The sequence below is a fragment of the Dermacentor albipictus genome, unplaced genomic scaffold (assembly GCF_038994185.2).
Source record: "Dermacentor albipictus isolate Rhodes 1998 colony unplaced genomic scaffold, USDA_Dalb.pri_finalv2 scaffold_12, whole genome shotgun sequence".
NCBI lineage: Eukaryota > Metazoa > Arthropoda > Arachnida > Ixodida > Ixodidae > Dermacentor > Dermacentor albipictus.
Genome location: NW_027225566.1, coordinates 6,543,304 through 6,562,119, shown reverse-complemented (window position 1 = coordinate 6,562,119; position 18,816 = coordinate 6,543,304). Strand labels below are relative to the sequence as shown.

The window sequence follows — 18,816 nt, the reverse complement described above, 5'->3', positions numbered from 1 at the left end:
ATCACCGAAGTACGGACTGCAGGAGCAGATTGAAGTGACACGTCCAAAAAGAAAACCTTGGAGCCCTTGTTCAAAACTGTCCAGACGTCCGAACACTGAAAGCTTGGCAAGGCCTTCAGCAAGTCCGCAAAGCTACCAACCAGATTTTTGGCGTCCTCTTCTGCTTGGGTTTGCTGAGAAAGCATTATTGCTTTTTGCAAATATGTGGCTTCCAAGCGCGCTCTTTTGGCAGCCGGCGCTTCTCGAACGCACACTTGCGGACGCGATAAATAGGCAAGGCAATTGGGAAACAAGCTCGGAACTGCAGTTTTCTTCAGATGGATGCTTTTCATGGCAACTTCGACCACTTTTCCTGTCTTGACGTCCGTGTAAGATGTCGTCTTCAAGTAATCCGATGGCAAGAAATGCTTTTCGCAGAGCTGAATTAAAAAAAAAAGCCGTTACAGGTATGAAGCTCGACGAAAACGTTGAATTTACAAGCGCGTCGACAGGTGCAGAGACCCATCTATTGTGCACGCGTGCACGAATGCATTGCGCACTATGCTGACGAAACCTATTCGTCCGGAAACCCAGAATAACAATAGAGAGAATAAATACTTACCACTGTATACTTCGTTGGCGAGAAGTCCTTCCGAGGAACTGCTCTCGTCCATGCTTCCCGAGTGGCTCGGTCAGATGGGAACTTGTGCACTCGGACACTTTGTCCTCCGTCATAACTGGACTTTCAGTTTGGTGCGCAGCAACAGCCAGGCATCGATTGCTTCCGTGTGCGACGAGCCACGCACAATCGAAGAAAAGCAATCGCGTTTACGGTGCAGCATGCCCCACCAAAGCCACCAAGTAAATGCTCCACGCGTTGGCGCTCTAGCGTTGCAGCCACGGAGAAAATTTGTTTTCAGAACGGGCGCCGCGTTCTAGAAACGCAGCGCTACCCCATCCACCGCTACCATCCGACTCTCGTGACGTATTGACAGGGGAGAGGAGGTGATGCAGTGGCCTTACATTTTTTTCTAGGTGGCTTTGGCTGAGTCCCTCTGGCGTCATAATGGCGATCAATGTGCCATCGATGCACGCTAACATGCCTGGAATGGCGCCGCGTCGCGCAAACGCCACCTTTGCCTCATCCTTGGCAGCCGGTGTCAATGGAAAGTCCAACTTTCTCCGGGCAGACAGGGAAATGATGGAATCCGTCAGCTCGCGAATGGTGCTGCTCACGGCCGACTGTGCCATGCCTGCGTGCTCCTCGCGACCAACGCTCCTCTGTTAGCTTCCGGTGCCGAAGAATCGCAGCGCGCACAACACCTTCCTTTCTGTGGAAAGGCCACTGGCTCGCTGGCATCCAATGATAGGGTCAAGCTCGTCGCACAAGCTACGCACTGATCGTATGGGCAGACGAAAATACTGCCGGAACTCTTCCTCCGTCAACTCTTCAAATGCATCATGTACCTCGGGTCGTGGTCTCTGCGCGACAGCAGCAGCCGCGCAGGCGACACGAAAAGGCAGGCAGAGAAAGCAAACGGCATGTTCTCCAACTGTTGGGAGCGCGGAATTGGATTGAACCGGATACGAAAGATGCAAGCCGTCTGGTAGCCGTTGTAATTCGTTCTATCGCTCCGGACGGACTCTCCATCCGTTCCCTGGCATTCGTCCGTTAAAGGTGCATTCACACGACCGGACGGAAGAGGAATTTTCGCAGCGGATGACGCATTAGATGACGCGCGCGTCATCAAAACTTGCCGCCCTCGCCTTGTCCGCCCTCCTCCGCTCGTGGTCCGGATTGAAAATGCTCGCTGGTATTTCCATCCGTCCCTTTGGCGGTCGTCTGGCCTCAACTTAACGTAGTCAGTGTCAAATCTGCTAACATTGGACGGGTTGGCGTGGCTACGATGACGTGTTGTCGGCGTTGATGCATCCGTGGCTTGATGCCATGTGTGTTTTTGTTGTGCAGGAGTGACCGCATGTGCTTTTGTTGTGGTGCAGCGGGAAAGGCGTGTCGTGGTTGCGCGCGCATTTCTATTTAGACCGCGCAGCCTGCGGGACCTCAACATGAGTGAGGTGCACAAGAAAATGCTAAGTGACGAAGCTACCAGCACTTTTTTTGCTCTTGTTGATGGATTCGAAGCGCTATTGAATATAGAGCACGCCAATTATGCAAGCGCGCAGCTGCGCAACAGGCTATGGCAAGAGATCGCTCTCGAAATGGCTCAGCGGCATGCAGAATCAGCGCCCTACTCTGTCGGTGTGCATTATTTGCTGTAGCTTCATTTTTGGGATAATGACGTGCTGCATGACCAAAAAATAAAGAAAGAGAGAGGGCAGGGCGCCCTGTCATTTCTGCGCTCAGCCCTGTCTCTCTTTTTTTCTTTTGTGGTCCGCAGCATGTTACCAGCTCAATACGAACCATGTAGCCGAAACATTTACTTCATTTTTGGGAATGCTCTTCTAGGTTTGAACCATTGTGTTTTTTTTCATCTGATTGAACCTCTGCAGAGTTTCTAAAAGCGGTTTCCGCGAACAAACGCCGCATCTTCAGGAATTTTCACCCAGAGGAAAAGCATCATCTCCTACAATAACCGGGGGCATTTGAATATCCGGTGAACTTGCCACTTTTACGGTTGTAGGCAGTATGATATGGTATAAAGAACTTTATTGGGTCCTAAAGGCGAACCCTGGGTTCACGCGGGCCGCTCCCACGTTGGGGCTGTTAGGCCGAGCCCTTCAGCCACATCGCGGCCCTTCTGGACTACCCGTAATTGGTCAGAGAGTGATTCGCTGTGTAGCATTTGCCGCCACCATTCTTGTTCCTTGTCACAGTCTGTGAAGACCGCGGGGCACTGCCAAAGCATGTGGTCAAGAGTTATGATGCCATTACACTTATTACAGTTTGTTTGAGTTTCCCTCTCTGGATAGATCCTGTTAATAAAATCTGGACTTGGGTATGTTCTTGTCTGTAGCGAAAGTAATGTGACCGCTTGCGCTCTGCAAAGCTTAGCGTGTGGCAATGGGTATTCACTTCTGCTTAAATAATAATGCTTCGTGATTTCGTTATTTGTTAATAATCGATCCCTGTGCCCCCCTGGTGAAGTGTAAGTTGCTCGGTCTTGAAGAGCACGGCTAGAAAGTCGTCGTGCTGCTTCATTTGCCACCTCATTGAGGTTTCTCCGAGCTCCGTCCACCACACCCAGATGTGCAGGAAACCAGCGTATTTCAATCCTCTCACTGCTGGCCTTCTCTAGTAATTTTGTTCCTACCCGTGTCACATATCCGTTGGTAACGTTGCGTATGGCTGTTTTAGAGTCGCTGTATATATGTGTCCACCGATTAGCCCGGATGGCTAAGGCGATTGCTACTTGTTCTGCTACTGTTGGGTCCTTGGTATAGACGGTGATGGCATCCCGTATGTTACCATGAGTGCCCACAACAACGGAGGTATACGCATCCTTATTTTTAACCCAGACAGCGTCAATGAACACCGCCTGCTGCTTATGTTGATCTATGTCTTGAAGGAGTGCCTTCGCCCTTGCCTACGCCCTTGCCTTCGGCCTCTCGAGGCTATGTCTCTGGTGCATGTTCCTAGGGAACGGGGTCACCTTTATTGTTTCTCGTAGTCCTGCTTGCAACTCTGTTAATAATTCTCCTTCGTTGGTGTGCTTGTTAATTTCTACGCCAATTTCTTCAAGTAGCGCCCTCCCAGGTCGTGTCCCCAATAGTCTCTCCTGGTGGGCGACCTGTTGAGCCTCAGCTACATCTTCCAGTGTATTATGCAGCCCTAGGCGCAATAAGCAATAATCGATCCCTGTACCCCCCTGGTGAAGTGTAAGTTGCTCGGTCTTGAAGAGCACGGCTAGAAAGTCCTCGTGCTGCCGTGCTGATGGGAAGTCCTAGTGCAATCTTTATAAGTCATGTGATTAAAGCGTTTAGCTTGTTCTTATCAGCCTGTGTTCATGTAGCATGCCAGCCACGTACGAGAAGTTGCAAAAGGCGAATGCATGTACCAATCTCATGGCACTGTCTTCTCCTAGCCCCTTATGCTTGTTGGTAACTCTACGCAGAAGCCTAGTGACTTCTGACTTGTTAGAGATGTGTTCTATCATCCTGAAATTAGATCCATTCGCTTGCAAGAGAAGTCCTAGCACTCTAATAGTCTCCACCTGCCTGATTGGTTCTCCATTCTTGGCGTATATCTGAATGCGGGGTTCTTTCTCTGGGGTATATTCGTTCGGCTTGCGCCCCCGCTTACCAGGTAAATACTTTCCTGTAGTTTGGTCTCTGTTTGTCCAATATTACCTTCGGCACTCCAGATTGTTACATCATCTGCATATATTGCAAAGTGGATACCCTCAATCTGCGCGAGACCTCGAGCCACTTTTGACATTGCCAAATTAAATAACATGGGAGATAGGACAGACCCTTGTGGTGTCCCACGATTCCCAAGTTCCAGAGTTGTCGATTGGAGTTCGCCTAACCTGAGACAAGCAGAACGGCCACCGAGAAAGGCTTTGACTATATTGTGCAATCGTTTACCCAATCCCATCTCCGAGAGGATATCCAATATGGCCCTGTGCTTGATGCGATCAAAGGCCTCTTCTACATGAAGGCTTAGAAGAGCTCTTGTATCTAGCGGGCTAGCAAGAATAAGGTGATGTTTGATTAAAGACATTCCATCTTGAGTCGAAATTCGAGGACAGAAACCGATCAGGTTATGCTGAAGAACATTTCTGTTTTCTATATACTTAGTCAGTCTATTGAGTATGACATGCTCTATGGTTTTGCCCAGACATGATGTTAACGATATTGGTCTTAGGTTATCTAGATTGAGTTGCTTGCCTGGTTTGGGAATAGGAATTGTGTTAGCAATTCTCCATTCCTTCGGATAATCACCGTTTTCCCAGACTTCGTTGAAATACTCTGTCAAATAGTTTATAGAATCATCGTTGAAATTTTTCAACAGCCTATTGGAAATGCCATCTGGACTGGCAGCAGATCCACTGTTGAGGTAGTACAGGGCTGCGCGAACTTCGCTCTCTGTGAAGTCTTGATCTATAGGCTCACAGTCTTCCCCTGTATGTTCAGGCGGTTTTGGGCAGTCCCGCATTTTATTTAATCAATTGCTTTTCGCAGAGGTGTTGACTGCCAAATTCCGCCATCACCTTGTGAACCAGGGGCGCCAATGTCCCAATAGCGAAACCTGTAGTTCGCATCAACAAGCGCAAATAGCACTATGCTGAAGGTTTTATTGTAGTTGAAATACAAAGAGCCTGAATCTTTGGCTTGATGATGCACACATGCTTTCCATCTATCGCACCAATACAATTGGGGAAGTGCCACTTTTCTTTGATGTCTTACATGGCTCTAGACCACTCTCCGTCAGTCTTTGTGGTCTTCAAGAATTCGTCTTTCAGCTCCAGGTAGATTGCCGCACATGTCTCTTTTATGAGCTGGTTGACAGTTGAGTGTCGTCCCTGAATTGTCAGCTTGAGGAGTAGTGCATTTCTCCTATTAAAGAACGAAAAACAAGAAATTGTTGGTTAGACTAAAAATTAACAAAGAAAGACAATACTCCGCATTCGAATAAAATGTGCGCATCTGATATTCACACTGGAGTGTGAAGCGAATCTCTTATAACGCGGCTATTTTCATGCTATGAAACTAAACTCCATACACACTAGTTGTCTTTATTTCACCATATTTCCAACATTCTTATGCAACATGTTTATACAATGTTCATGCGCCGTGCCGGTCAAAACAATTTAGTACTATAAAGTTGATGCGCAGTATCATTCGCTATATTTACGCCGAAATACACGAACTGTTCAATGCGAGAGGTAAGGGCAGTCATGTCACAACGAAGATGTGTTTGTCATTGTACACACTGCACAGAGATATAGGACACTAAGGAGTGGTTTCGTTCTTTTTTTTTCGTTTCATTCCTCCGTTTACGGGCTAACGGAAATAAGTGCACGCGCACATTACACGCGACGTGAAGAGCGCACTTCCCAAGAGAGCGGCAGCAGTCACAGTCGAGAAAGCTGGGGGATGCCTTCGCTTTAAAAGTCAGTGCGCCTCATGAAAAGTGGCACTTGATACTTCAAATTGAAGCAAACGCTAGTGCTTACCTGCGGCGAGAAAGCAGAGAGTGATTTGAAGCCGTGTCTTCGCTGGCACAGATGGTCTCACGATTGTTTCTTGCCACTCGATTGTATGTTGAACGCGGGCCAGAAGCTCTAAAAACTGCGTGCTGCTGACGCGCAGTAGGCGCTTGTATTCGTCCGAATCACACTCGAGCAGATCTTCACAAAGCAAGCTCTGAGCACAAAGCGTATTCTTTGACATCCGTGGTTTCTTCCAGCATAATCGTTTTCTTTTTACAGCCTACACCTAGCCGTCTTCACTCCGAGTAGAACAGCTAACGCGGACAAACGCCGCCTCCGATAGCTGTCTATCTTGGATTGCACACTCGTACCCAGCGATTTGGCAACGTGCGTGGCGTTGGCGTCGAGAGTAAGCACGCGGATTCCGCAAACGGTGCTCCGGCTGTGGGAATGCAACCTAACTCGGCTGCACCGGATTCAAGTGATGACGTCACTATTTTGTCCGTGGAGCAGGCAGGATTTTGCCCTCGCGTGTGTATCCACCTTTAGCAGACGACTCGGAATGATTATGAGCAGCAAGACGTCACGGCTCACGTGACAATTGACGTCATGGCATTCATCGCGGTTCAAATTGACCAATCGAGTGCGGCTCGATGGAACGGACCGCCTCCGTTCTATTTTGGAACGCGTACAAGATCGCACCCTAGATAGGCGTTTTCTTTCAATGAGAAAGATTACATTCGGAAATAATCGTGTTGATCGGGCGCGCTTGTGCGTGAGCTCCCGCTTTTCTGCTGAAGTCAGATGATAACGGCTCATCTGCCTCTTGACCGATTCTTACTGCAATGACGTTTCCTCGCTTATAAATGATTCGACGTTGTAAATAATCTCTGCTTACAAGGTTTTCGGTTTACGAGCAGTATTAGGGGAAAAAAATCTAAGCAATCGCAGCGTGCTGCTGGTACAGGTTTGTTTTCAAGGGGTGTTGCGATAACTTTGACGTAACTAAACGCTGCAGGGGAAAGTTGCCTAAAGTCATGAAAGAAAATCTAGAATTGTCATGTAAACAAACATTCATGTAATGCGTTGGTGCTGCTGCGTGTGTGTACGAAAGTTTGCTTTGTTGAATTGGTCCCTGTTATCGCGACATTCATCAGTGACTTCAGCTTTGTGCTCTGTTGCCCTCCTGCACCAGTGCAGGCATTGTTTTCGTGACTGTTTATAGATGCTCCTTGCATGTGTTCACGATGAGACAGTCTTATTGTGCCTCTGATATAAGTTACCACATAATTCTCTTTTTATTGGTGAAGCCGTGACCCCCTACAGTGTCCACATAACCCGTGGCCATGGCTGCAGCAGCACGGTGTGTAATCTGGATGGACGTGCCAGGTATGCATTGAGTGTACGTATTCACAAAACTAAGATCTCGGTATTAGGGGATATTAGGGGTATCATTAGGGGATAAGTTTATCAACTTATTACTCAATGCAGCTTGCTGAATAGGCTAAATATTTTTGCAACCTTGTTCCACTCGCTGCTTATTTGTGTTTGTAGACATTTTCACACATTTCCAAACAATCTTTTTCTTTTAAAACCACACCTCACATGTCCTGACGTTTAGCATTTTTCTCGCATAAATCGCTTGGCTACAAGTTCAATTTTATTGTCGCTTATTACACAGTATACCTTATTTTTATTTTGGTTTTATTTGTTTGGAACTGTTTCCTATGCTGTAGCATTTCACGGGCAACAGATTCTCCGACATAGCCTGCCCACTGTTATGAATAAATTATTGTCAAGGCGTATAATTCCTGAAACATGTTCACTTGTTGACATGAGAAGTGCATTAATTCACTAATATCTTCTTTTTGAAAGCTGCGTTCATGTATTTTTTTTCTTTTTTCGTATCTTGCTGCGGTGTATCCTGTGTAATTTTATCTTGATGCTATGCATTTCTGTGTTTTTTTTACTATTATGCTGTGTTTTTTCTGTTTATGCTTTGTTCCCAAACTCATGCATATACGAGATATTTTCGCCCTTGTTAAATAGCCAGAGTGTTGCTATGACTTTTACACTTTGCGTTTTCGCTGTATGCCTTGTACAGGGCGGCTCGGGTGTCCCTCAAGTGATTGTGTTCACTTTTTGCCCGGGCCTAACCACATCGTTGATTTTTTGGTGATTTAAATAAACTTCAACTTCAACTTCATATATTTTCATATTTTCCGTTCTGATTATGCTACACATGTGCACTTTTTGTCCATGTGAAAATTGGAAGTGTATTGTGCCATAGGGTGTCACAAGTCTAAGCACGCAGTGTGCATACCATTGTTTAACATTGATATTTACAATTATTTCTGTCTTGTTCTCAGAATAACTAACACTGGCAAATAATACACATTCGATCAGCTCGAATTTCTTCAAATGAAATAGGAAGGCCAGTATTCATTGTGCTGCAGTTACTTAAATAGTGGGGTGTTTCCTGATAAGCTTGCTGTATTTTGTCTCAGTTTCTTCATATTCTTTGCAAGCTTCCCCCGTTCATGCTAGTAGGCATTGTAGCAGTTGTGAGTGTGTCTCCTGCAGCATTGTCGCAGCTAGTTTGCACACACTACAGGGTGCCAACAGATGCCCATCACTGTTCTTGCGCATTTCTTAGAACCACCCATGTCCACTCGGGCAAACTTGTAGTGTCAATTTGAATTTGGCGGTCAGTTCATGTAACTCTTTAGGACAACATTTACGAAGCGAGGGAAAGGAGACCATACAACATGACCTCGGCTAATAACTGACTACGTTGATGGAAGGATTAACAAAAATAGCACTGGATGTGCGCTTGTTTTGTGCACAATTTAATTTTAGAGGGAAGGCATAAGTTGTAATAGAAAGGCATAAAATCGCGATTAACGGTGTGGATGAAAAAAGGACGCCTTTCTTCATGCGTTGATAATGGGGGCTGGCTCACACTCATTGTTATTTATGTGGTGTGCCTGACTGATTTCTCTTGCCAATTTTCAACCAGGGGTGAAAACAGATAAACAATCCTAATCCGGCCTGAAGCCCCATTGCGGATATGTGTGGCCAAGTCTGACGAGCATACTGGTCTTTTGAGTGAAATATGGTGATGTCATAGGTACATATTTAGGCACCAGCGAGTCTGCCCTGTGTACATTTCCCCACATGTGAAAGAAATACAGTGCACTGCCTGTGACACGTACTGGACAAATTTGGTGCTATCATTAACCAAGCAAGCCTCGCTTGCCTCCTTGCCTTTCTCAATTCAGTTGTGAACTGTTGTGGATATGCTGCCTACTTTATTTTTGCTGCAAATATATGTGCATGGCAGCCCACAAGTGAATTGACGAAGGCACCCAGGCATTGGAGGCTTGCTTAGTTAAAGATACCCAACGTTTCTCTCGTATCTGCCAGGAGTAGTGTAGTCTATTCTTTTCATCACGTGCATATTTGGTCCATTGTATATCGGGCAAGCAGACTAGCCGGTTCCTCACAATGCACCCAGGAAATCACCATTATTCACTCAATAGACCAGTGTGCTCGTCCCATTTTACCATGCATTGACACGACAAGCTGTGCACTGGAGTTAGATCGTTCATCTGTTTTGTTCACCTATGGCAACGGATTGATACAACAAATCAGAGAGGAATACATATAAAAATGGGACGTGTGTCAGTCAACGCTCATTATGAGCGCATGACAAAGCGGAATACCCTCTAATGACATGGAATAGCAATCGCCATTTTAAATTATTAATTTTTATGCAAGTTTGTTGGTCATGCTTCTATGCGTTTGTTGTTCAACTTGTTCCCTCCCTCTGAAACAGCGCATGGGTGTAAACGATAAAAAAACCCAGACATGGTGTGGTGTAGGAAGACGAAGAAGAAGAGAACACGCAATGATTTGTTCGCATCGGCTCCCGTTTTTTGGGAAGTTTCTGACCGGATTTTTTGCTTGTGGGTGCCTAATTTCATCGTCGACGGATTTGTGAAGTTGTGAGCTCCAACTGGATACCAGACTGTTGCCAGTGAGTGGACTTTTTCAAATTTTACGGCTCGTTTCCCTTCGACCGCGTCGCCGGTGGACCATAAGTGTTCGTGGCAGGAAACCGCTCTCGGCCTTTTGGCCGCTCAGCGAGACCTCTTATGGAATATACAGTGCAAGGGGAGGAGCTACCACCCGACGATTTCCTCGAGGATTCCGGCTGGCAATTAGCTGGCCGAAGACACCATTTGACGAAATCGTCGATAGACAGGCCCAGCAATGGAGCCAGGCCTAACGCGGTTCCCGGGCACAACAATCATGGCAGGACCGGAGCTGGTGTCAAGAGCCGCATTATTCGTCGTGGAAGAATGCCGCCGCTTCCCAGGGAGGACATCAAAATTGTGATCAGAGTGAGGGGATGCCTGAATATATCCAAGATAGGCCCGACTGTGGTGGCTGATGCTATGAACACCGCTGCTTGCATCGAAGGTTCGAAGCGTGAAGCCGACACGATCTGTCCTAACTATCAACAGAATATAGTCGTGGTCAGTACTCCCGAGGAGGGGAACGCAACCAAATATGTGAGAATCAAGAATATTTTGGTGGCGGGTCGCCTGCACGAGGTAGCGGCATACCGCACCACACCACATGCTACGTGCAAAGGTGTAATACGAGACGTTGCCCGTTGTGACGGGCCAGAGGTGTTGCAGCGCAAGATTGTTAATGCAAGAAACCCCCTGGCGCTGGCAGCCAAGAGGATTAAGGACACCGGCACCGTCATAGTTGCCTTTGACGGATACCGGGTACCTAACTACGTCAGGTATGACAATGCATTGGTCAGATGTACTTTATATCGTAAGCAGATCGACATCTGCTACGTTTGCGGACGGCTTGGCCATCGTGCCGACGTCTGTCCGACACCCAGCGAAGCCGTATGCAGAGGATGTGGAGCCTCGAATCCAGACGAGCAGCATCAGTGCACGCCTAAATGCAAGTTGTGCGGTGAGGGCCATCTCACGGCAGGAAAGGAATGCAGACAACGCTTTAAGATCCCATACGTCGTTCGACGTCGCCGAAAAGAACGAGCCAGAGCCGAAAGGAGCCGGATGAGAAGCCCTACCCCGGATTACCGCGGTGCTGAGCTCCAGTTCCCGGAGCTCGACCAGCATCGGTCCCAGCATACAGCCCCCGAGGGAGGTCGCCGTCACTCGAGATCGCGGTCTAGGGATCGTGACCGTTCCTGGAGTTTATCCCGGAGCCATTCCCGTGGTCGCTCCAGGGGACGATCTGCTTCCATGGTTCGCTTCGAGCCCAGAAGCCGGTCCAGGTCGAGATCCAGAGCCCGGGGACATGCTCATCAGCATCAGGTGGTCCACAAGGAGGGCCGTCCCACTTGGGCAGATCGGGTCCGTGGAGGACCATCAGAGGTGATGTCGAGGTCGCTGCCAGAGCATGATGAAAGTTTGGAAAAAATCACGAGATTAGAGCGCGAGAACGCGGCCATGAGAGAGAACATTAATAGGCTAATGGCTGAGATAGCAGAGATTAAGGGCGCTAGGAACTCGCAACCCACCGCTACCATCAACGCGGAAATTCTGGAAGTCCCGATGGCCGAGGGTAGCGACGGGTCACGACCACCGAAGAAGAGGGCAATAGCTTGTGATCAGGAGAACGTGTCACGTAAAGCTAAATCAGAGGTGCGCGAGATGCTAACCGCTCTCAGCGAAAGTCTGAAACAGTTAGGTGATAGGATCACTGAGATGCAAAGCAAGATGACGACCTTAGAAGCAAACACCAACCAATGGTTGGCCAAAATGGAATCCTTTCTCGAGTTTGTGGTGGGCCCGGTAACGCCACCGAACCCGCCGATACGTCTTTCTGAACCAACAGCTAGCAACGTAGCCCCGATTCTAGCCCCACCTAGAGTCGGCGTTCAGCTCGTAAGAGATGGCTCCGCCCCTTGAGACATTCCGAATTTGGCAATGGAACAGTAGGGGCTTCTCTAGGAAGAAGGCTCCCCTACAGCAATATCTACGCAATTGTGAAAAGATGCCCCAGGTTATCTTATTACAGGAAACCCTCTCGCCTGGCATCTCGATGGCTGGGTTTTGCTCGGTCGCCGTGCAGTCGGGAGGGAGGGGGTTATGTACTCTTGTTAGTAAGAAACTCACTCATGTGACACATGATCTCAAATTGGCTGGTAGTAATATTGAGTATATTATGGTAGAGGTCATACCTGGTCGGGTCAACCGAGGCAGCATATATGTTCTTAACATATATAGTAGTCCCAACGAAAAAAGGCAAAGATTTAAGACTCTGCTCCGCAAGGCCATAGACATGGCAGGCTCAAGCCCTCTTATTGTCGCAGGGGACTTTAATGCCCCGTTTCATGCCTGGGGTTATAACTATGATACCAATAAGGGTAAGCATCTCTGGCAGAATTCCATGGATCTGGACCTGACGCTGATCACTGACCCTAACTTTCCTACCCGAATCGGGACATCCACGTGTAGAGACTCTACCCCCGATCTCATCTTCGTTAAGAACGTGACTGAGGCCAAATGGAATAACTTGGCTGAGAACCTTGGTAGTGACCACTATATTTGTGAGGCCCAGCTTCCTATCGTGGGTAAAAAACAGCGCGAATTCTCGTACACGGACTGGGATAAATTCCGCAAGCTTCGGGAGGAGAGGCCTCCCTCAGATTCCCGACCTACTATAGAGCAATGGATGGTTCAGGTTCAAGATGACGTTCGGCGTGCAACCTCTAAGGTCTGCACCGACATTCCTGTTGAGAAAATGGACAGCAGGCTAGCCCATCTGTTAGAGGCCAAACAGTCCATTCTCAACAGATGGAAATGTCACCGACTTAATCGTAGGCTAGGCAAAAAGATATCTGAGTTAAACAAACACATTGAGGAGCATTGTGCAACCCTCTCTAAACAGCAGTGGGACGAGGTTTGCAATTCGATAGACGGCCAAATGCGCAATGGTAAAACTTGGAACTTGCTTAAGCATCTGCTTAACGAGACCAATACTAAGTCCAATCAGAGGCATGTCATTGCTAGAACCATACATGAGGCTGCACTAATGACCTCTGAGGACGAACTAATCCGCACGCTTGCCAACAAATATCTCCCAGTCGGCTCAGGGCGGTCTCCTGTACATCTCGATTACCAGGGCCAGGCCAATTCCTACCTGGATGCAGAGTTTGGCGTTGAGGAGATTTGAAGTGTTCTACATGGACTCAATGGTAGATCCGCACCAGGGCCGGATGGCATCTCCAACAAGGCGTTGCGAAATCTGGATGAAAAATCAATCGCATACCTCACAGAGGACATTAATGAAATTTGGAGGAGTGGAACCGTCCCATTACCTTGGAAGACTGCCCTCGCAGTACTCATACCCAAACCTGGAAAAACACCTAGCGTTGACAACTTGAGGCCCATCTCGCTTACATCCTGTGTGGGCAAGGTAGCGGAGCACGCGGTCCTGAATCGACTCTCCCGGTTCCTGGAGAATAACGACGTTTACCCCCATAGTATGATAGGATTCAGACAAGGCCTATCCACACAAGATACCATGAAACTGATTAAGAATCAAATCATAGACAACGACTCTAGCGACACTCGAGCCATTTTGGGACTTGATCTTGAAAAGGCCTTCGACAGCGTTCTACATTCGCATATCCTAGCCTCGATATCTCGGCTCAATTTGGGTGAGAGATTTTATAACTATGTTAGATCGTTCCTCTCGGATAGGAAGGCTACCATCCGGGTGGCCGATCTCGAATCCCAATTACTGGAACTTGGCGAGAGGGGCACCCCACAGGGGTCCGTCATTTCCCCCTGTTTATTCAATATAGCCATGGTTGACCTAAGCAGAAAGCTTCTCGAGATTGAAGGCATCAAACACACTATGTATGCTGACGATATAACTATATGGTGCACAGGAGGCAATGACGGTCAGGTTGAGGGCACCTTACAGGAGGCAATAGACACTATTGAAACCTATCTAGAACCCACCGGTCTCAGATGCTCCCCCTTGAAGTCGGAACTTTTGTTGTATAGTCCCAAGAAACGCGGTCCAAGGCCCAAGGGATGGACATCGTTAGAAGACAAAGATATTAACTTATGTACAAAAACCGGTTGTCGTATACCCAAAGTCGATTCAATCAAGGTCTTGGGCATGATCGTTGAGTCAGGGGGTACAAATGGCAAGACTATACGCAAGCTAATTACTAAAACTGAAAGTGCTGTTCGTTTAGTCCGGAGAGTATCAAATCGGCATCATGGACTCAAGGAGGATAACCTCATTCGACTAATGCATGCCTTCGTTCTGTGCCACTTTAGATACGTGGCAGCCATGCATCGATGGAAACGGGCAGAGAGGGATAAACTGAATGCACAGCTTAGGAAGATTACCAAACGGGTTCTCGGGTTACCCGTATACACTTGTACAGAGCGATTAATGCAGCTTGGCATTCATAACACTCTTGAAGAGATCGCAGAGGCCCAGGAGCGCGCACAGCTATCTCGCCTCACAACAACGAAGGCAGGGAGATCTATCTTGCAGGAACTCGGATATCACCCCGATAGAGTAGCGGAGGAGTTCTCTGACGTTCCTCCGTCGATTCGTGAGAACATTACGGTCGCGCCAATACCTAGGAACATGCACCCCGATCATAATCGCGGTAGAAGGAGGGCAAGGGCGGCCAACCTCCTTAGGCAAATACACAATGATCAGCGACAGGTCAGCTTTGTGGATGCCGCTTCTTGTAAGGGACGTCAGGCGTTCACCATCGTCACTGTTGATGGTCGCCAAGGAATCACCAATGCTGCCTCGGTTCGGACGAGGGACTCCGAAATAGCTGTACAAATGGCTATTGCACTAGCCCTGCTGGATAGCTCACGGGATGCCATCTATAGTGATTCAAGATCTGCAGTCAGAGCATTTGAAAAAGGCACCATTTCCAAACAGGCCCTCAGACTTCTTGGGGGCAAGGCAATCACGCACCACTTCATTTATTGGTTTCCGGCACATCAGGGTCAGATAAAGGGTGCTCCTCCCAACCTCAATGAGTCGGCTCACGGGGCTGCGCGTGAACTTGCCCACCGCGCTACCCTCGACCAATCGGAAGCCGACTCACTAGAGAACAGGGACACGCCCTCCACCTACAACGAGATAACTAAACACTACTATCTCAGCCGTAGAACCTACTTTGTTCCTCATCCGCGCCTCAATAGAGCTCAAGCATTAACGCTCCGTCTACTACAAACGAATACCTATCCGAATCCATCGCTCTTAAATAAAATCTATCCGGATACTTACACCAACGCTACCTGCCACGATTGTGGAGATATAGCCACGTTAGACCATATGCTCTGGCGGTGTGCTCGGTCACGCTCTATCATCGCTAACAGCTCGGCCAGATGGGAGGCGGTTCTCCGCAGCCCTCTTCTGGCTGACCAACTCTGGGCTGTCCAGCAGGCCCACGATGCGGCCGAGAGGCTCGGCCTTCCGGTTCCCACGTGGGAGCGGCCCGCTTCGTGAAGACTCACGATCTGCAGGACTTTAATTAATAAAGTTTTACCATACCATACCATGGTGTGGTGTATTTCTTAATTGGGGTATATGCCATCATACCGCGTGCCAACAGAGGCATGACAGTAGGTTTCAAGTGTACGAGAACTATGCCAGTAGCTGATGCAAATATTATATAACAACTAGCTCTTGGATGTCTCAAGGATGCATTGGAGTGCCCGTACACGAGCACTCCTATGCTCATTTCCGTCCCAAGTAATCAGATAGTGAGATTTTCCAATTCACGCTACCAGTCTGCAGACTGGTATCCGTTGTCAAGTAGAAACCGATACAGCCAAAGTAGTTCACAACATGTACACACGCCACACGTGATCCACGTTGCACGTTGGTACAGCCAAGATTGTTTTCTGCTTACTGTAGTTACTGCTGCGACCATAGGCCACACATTGGTTCCTCAACAACTTTGTGTGAACCGACATGACATAGCTATAGCATCTACGGATCGTTCTGCAGCAAGTGATACAGCGTATATTTCTGTGGTTGATTGCCAAGTTTTGTTAATTTTCTGTCCTATCTACCATGCAGGGTACACGTGCACTCACTTCAAGACGACAATCCTCCACCTCAAGAACAGCCTCTCCTCAATGATAAGTAGCGAGATTAATTGAAAGGAAAATACAACATCTGTAACCACACTGATACTGTGTTTTCCTTTCATTTAACCTCCTTCTGCATCTATGGAAGCATTGATATGCCCAATAAATGTTTTTGTTAAATTTCTTTCGTTGAGTAATGTCTAACATGCAGCATATGTACGGGCCCACGTACATATTGTCAAAAGGTCTGCATCTACACTGGACATACATACATGCATACAGGCTGCATCTATCCAGCACCAAAGACAGCCACGCACAGGTAACATCTTTAAATAAGGTCTGACTGCCATTGGGACACATTAGAAAATGTTACCACACGTGGTGGCCAATTTCGTTATAGCAGTGCTATGAGCACCAGCACTCTAATGTATAAGGTCATTAGATATTCATTAGGAAGACATGAGAGTCACCAGAAAACTGCTTTGAAGCGCACATTAGGAAGACCTTTCATGCTCACAAAAAAAACACACTCATCAAGAATTCAATAGAAAGACGGTGGCGAATATGTTTTAAAATGACATTAGGAATACATCAGAAAATTCCTAAGAAACTCATCAGAAAGTCTAATGGCTGTGATGTCAAAACTCATAAGACTTTCATGCGAAACTCGTCTCATATTTTCTTAAGGGAAGCACCTGAAGTAGGCGACGCAATATCTGCGCCGCCGAACTCACAGACCGCTGGCGTTCAAAAGAGCACAGGCAACCCTGTCTCAGCGCCAAAAGATGACACTGAAGTGTATGGAGCCCTCTGTCTGCCTTATGAACGTCGCTATTGGAAATTACAAATAAAACTTCAGTGTAGCAGAAGTTACACCTTGAGTGTTATTGTTAACAAACATTAGGAAGAACTCGAAAACAATATTTTTTCTAAGTTGATTGGGCAGTAACTAGCGTATGTACGCAATCCCGTATAAAGTGCTCGGGGCGAGAGACCGCATTTTCTGAAGTTCTGATTAGTTGCCCGGATTGTGTCGTTGTGTTCTCACAACTTGCACGAATGTTCTCGTTTGAGTGCCCGGATAACGGCTCTGGCTTTTGGCTCAAGGTCACTTGAGCGTCGTCAAAAACTGGATCCAAAAGCATTTCATGCTTAAAAAACACTATCTACACCACCTTTCTGGTTGTTAGGAGGCGCTGCTTTCGAGATTTAAATTCCTGCGGGTAGGCGTGTAAAGTTGTGTGTTTAAGATAGAAAATATTATGACGTTTTCCCATATTTCGTTATGTAATTTCCTAATTGAGTCACACCAAGCTTCAGGTTACACAGTGTTACTTACACAGATTACACAGGTTGTTACTTGTCATGCAGACGTAACAGAAGTGCTTATAAAGATTAGGCCGTGCGCCCTTCATTTCTAAAGGGCAGTAAACTGGCCAATATGCCAACAGAATATAGGTTTACGCGAATATTTCAAGTAACTGTGTATGCGCTTGCACAAAGCTTCAAGCTCGGCGGGACGATATACGCGCCGCTGACCATAGTCGTCTAAATGCACATCTTGCATCCACGTAGTGTTCACCAGACACAGAAACAGCAAACCATGTTCTATCTAAAACAGCATGGCGACTATCACTAGCCATGCTAAACGCTTCCATGGAAACTTCTACAAAATAGACTCGCAAACGGTAGCCTTCGCTTTAAACGTGGGATCAGAAGGTTGCGCGATCGTTCCCCACCTTCGGCAAGTTATTTTGTCATCCACTTTCGTTTCCAATATTTATCGTTTCCTTATTTCATTTATTAAGCACAAGTAATTTCCCCTATGTTGTCCTTGGTGTCGTCAGTGTTTGTTGGCTTCTTATGATATGACTAATAAAAATTGGGCACCTCGGTTAACGCCCTTTCTTCTCGTTCATTAGAAAACGAGGGTCTGGAATGCGGCAACATTGATGCCTTCAGGTAGCCTGTGTGGGTTTATTGACCGGTTGCCTTCACCCAAAAAAGACCTCGTTCTCGGGACGCCTATGGCAGAAAGGATGTTCCACATTCACCGCCAAGGTTTGTGAGTTTTGGTGCTGGCTAACACTCCCAGAGTTTATTAGGAAACATAAATACCCCAGAAAGGTGGATGGGTAAACGGCGCCGCGGTAGGTCAAATGGTAGAGCATCGCGAGCGTAAAGCGAAGGTTGTGGGATCGTTCCCCACCTGCAGCAAGTTTTTCTTTTCATCCATTTAATTTAGATTAATTTATGATTTCTTTCATTTATGAAGCGCAAATAATTTTCCCTATGATTTCCTCGGTGTCAGTGTTTGGTAGCTTCTTATGACATGAACATATATATATATATATATATATATATATATATATATATATATATATATATATATATATATATATATATATATATATGTGTGTGTGTGTGTGTGTGTGTGTGTGTGTGTGTGTGTGTGGTTTTCCCATGTATGACCCAACGTTCTGTATGCCTGTTGTAGTACCTCTGTGTCGAACCAGTTCAAGCAGTGGTTCGTGCATGTTTTTGGTTTTATTAATTTTTTCCCAGTCTATTTGCATACATGTACTTAG

The 18,816-nt window shown here is 47.0% G+C and overlaps 1 long non-coding RNA gene across 1 annotated transcript in view; it reads left to right on the top strand.

The window, feature by feature from the left end:
• The window catches only part of LOC139051563 (uncharacterized), a 150,455-nt gene extending 134,124 nt beyond the window's left edge, over positions 1 to 16,331 (top strand). The window contains exons 2-3 of the long non-coding RNA XR_011509427.1: positions 7,403 to 7,481; positions 16,218 to 16,331. This is a non-coding gene — a long non-coding RNA (uncharacterized lncRNA). The remainder of the gene's footprint in view (positions 1 to 7,402; positions 7,482 to 16,217) is intronic.
• Positions 16,332 to 18,816: the final 2,485 nt, after the last annotated feature.